This window comes from Chanos chanos, chromosome 2 (genome assembly GCF_902362185.1).
Source record: "Chanos chanos chromosome 2, fChaCha1.1, whole genome shotgun sequence".
Classification (NCBI taxonomy): Eukaryota; Metazoa; Chordata; class Actinopteri; order Gonorynchiformes; family Chanidae; genus Chanos; species Chanos chanos.
Genome location: NC_044496.1, coordinates 38,548,772 through 38,551,271, shown reverse-complemented (window position 1 = coordinate 38,551,271; position 2,500 = coordinate 38,548,772). Strand labels below are relative to the sequence as shown.

Below are 2,500 nucleotides of genomic sequence, written 5' to 3'. Positions count from 1 at the left end.
GCACTGTGTGGTTTTTGTGTTTCTGCCATGCTTTGTTACAAATGTGCTCTGTAATTGTGCCTCATCAGTGCTTCAGAAAATACATTAGAGGATGTAGATTGTAAGTCTTGAAAATTTGGGGGATGTATAGCTCCATAAATGAATGGACCGTTTGAACAGGGATGTTTATTCTTCTTCACTGGATGCATTAACCTCTGTTTCAAAATCTGCTGTACTCTTACATCTTTTCTTTCTCTTTCTTTCTTTCTTTCTTTCTTTCTTTCTTTCTTTCTTTCTTTCTTTAAGAGTTATCAGGGCTATAGGAAAATGCCATCCAGAGATTCTCTGTACTCACACTGCTATTGGTAGGCAGGTATGAAGAATGGAAGGATACATATCAGAAGGTTGAGCTGGATGAGAAAGAGTGAAGATATTAGAGAGGAAAGAATAGAAGAGAAAGGGAGATGTTCAGGGGCTGAAGAGGTAGAGGTTTAGACATGCATGGTGGAACAAGGGAAACAAATGATGGAGTGAATAAGACAATATTAGAGTGTAGACAGGAGAGTAGAAGAAGTTTGGGATGGATAGGAAGCAATAGTGATGGAGAAAATGAGAGAGAGAGAGAAGGAGAGAGAGTGACAGTGAAGTGAGAGTGAGGGAGAGAAGGAGCAGAGCGACTGAGTTCTGTGTTCAGGTGTGAAAACATTGACTCCAGCTGTACTCCCGTATTTTAACCCTGCCTTGTTTTATTAGACCCACTGTAGACTCACTCTAGTGTTTTTTCACCTGACACACACACACACACACACAAAGGAGTCCTAGAGAGACTCAGCCCCTGCACAAACCTCCCAGTCATTATCAGCCAAACCACTTCAGCCAATCACAAAATCTTTCAGTTGGCTTCTTTTCTTACGAAATATCTTTCTAATTAGACTCACCGCATTACTGACTCACTATCAGACTTTCTTACTTTATGTCCTCCTTATTAAGAGAAAACGTTGGCAAAAACAATCTTATTTTCATGACGTGGACAGTATCAGCTACCCCAGCTTTACAGGCCTGTCGGTTTGAGGAAGACAATAAAACAATGATGAAGGCCCCCGTCTTTGTCATAAATCTACAGTTTGAGTGTAATTGTGCCCCTTTTCGGAGAGACAGTGCAGCAGCTGCATAAAAATGCAGTGTTTTGTATGTGTGTGTGTATGTGTGTGTGTATGTGCGTGTGTGCATGTGCGTGTGCATGCGTGTGTGTGTCTTATATATGTGTGTGTGTCTGTGTGTGTGTGCGTGTTGGCTGAGGAGGGTGTCGGTGAGTGAGTTTTACTGCGCTGGCCAGAAAACAGTGGGAGAGTTTCAGTGGCCTGTGATCAACTGTAATTTGGTTTTTGTTCAGTTTCGTATGCTTTTATGCCCTTAATGTGGAAGGTTACTGCTCATATTAGAGATGAAATCTCTCTGTAGCATACATCTGTGTGTGTGTGTGTGTGTGTGTGTGTGTGTGTGTGTGTGTGTGTGTGTGTGTGTGTGTGTGTGTGTGTGTGGAGAAATAGTTCTAGACAGGAGGACTGAGACAGAGGTGTTTGCGTGTGTGTGCGTGTGTGTGTGTGTTTATGGTCAACATGTCTCCCTCTCGCTTCTCTCTTTCTCTCCCTCTTTCTCTCTCTCTCTCACTCTGTGTGTGTGTGTGTGTCTTTCTATCCTGTTCTGTGTTCATTGCTACAGAAATAAACATCAGCCATAGACTGACAGACTGCGTGCTTTTGTCTCTGCCTGGATTCCTCAGCCACAGAGATGGGATAAATCTGTGGCCTCAAGCCAGACAGACAGCCATATACGCACCCCCCCCCCCCCCCCCCACACACACACACACACGCTCTCTCTCTCTTTCTCATCCACTGTTTCTGTCTCCCTCTTTGTCTCTGTCTCGATGTGTTTGTCTTTCATTTGCTACCTCTCTCTCTCTCTCTCTCTCTCTCTCTCTCTCTCTCTCTCTCGCAGTATTACTACTGCACGCGTGGATGGCTCCTCAATCCTTACCTTTGTCACTTTCTTTGCTTGGTTCTCTCCATCGTTCTCCCTGTCTGTTCCAGACGGATGTAATCATCTTTCTGCTGGGCTGGTTCATCAGTCTGCACGTTGTCTGTGGTTTGTATAAATAAATGTGGGCAGGATTTGCTTGGCTCTGGTAAGAGAAGATCGGTGTATTCTTACTTTACACTACACTGACCTCCATAAATAAACGCCCTCATAGCATGGTGCAAACAGCGGAGCGTGCCCGTGAGCGTGTGTGAAAGAAATTGTGTGTGTGTATGTGTGTGTGTGTGGGTGCGTGCGTGTTAAGGGTGTTGGGGGGTGGTTGAGAATGGAGGTGGGACAGGAAGAAGGGAAAGAGTGGAATGTATTCGTGTGTGTGTCTCTGTGTGTCTCTGTGTGTGTGTGTGTGTGTGTGTGTATGTCTGTCTCTCCATAGACCAGAGAAGAGATTCCTTGTTTAGGTTTGAGCCCATTCTCAATAGTCCTT

At 44.5% G+C, this 2,500-nt stretch overlaps 1 protein-coding gene across 3 annotated transcripts in view; it reads left to right on the top strand.

Moving 5' to 3' along the window:
- cbfb (core-binding factor subunit beta) overlaps positions 1-2,500 on the top strand; it is a 32,209-nt gene that overhangs the window by 22,882 nt on the left and 6,827 nt on the right. The window lies entirely within an intron of this gene.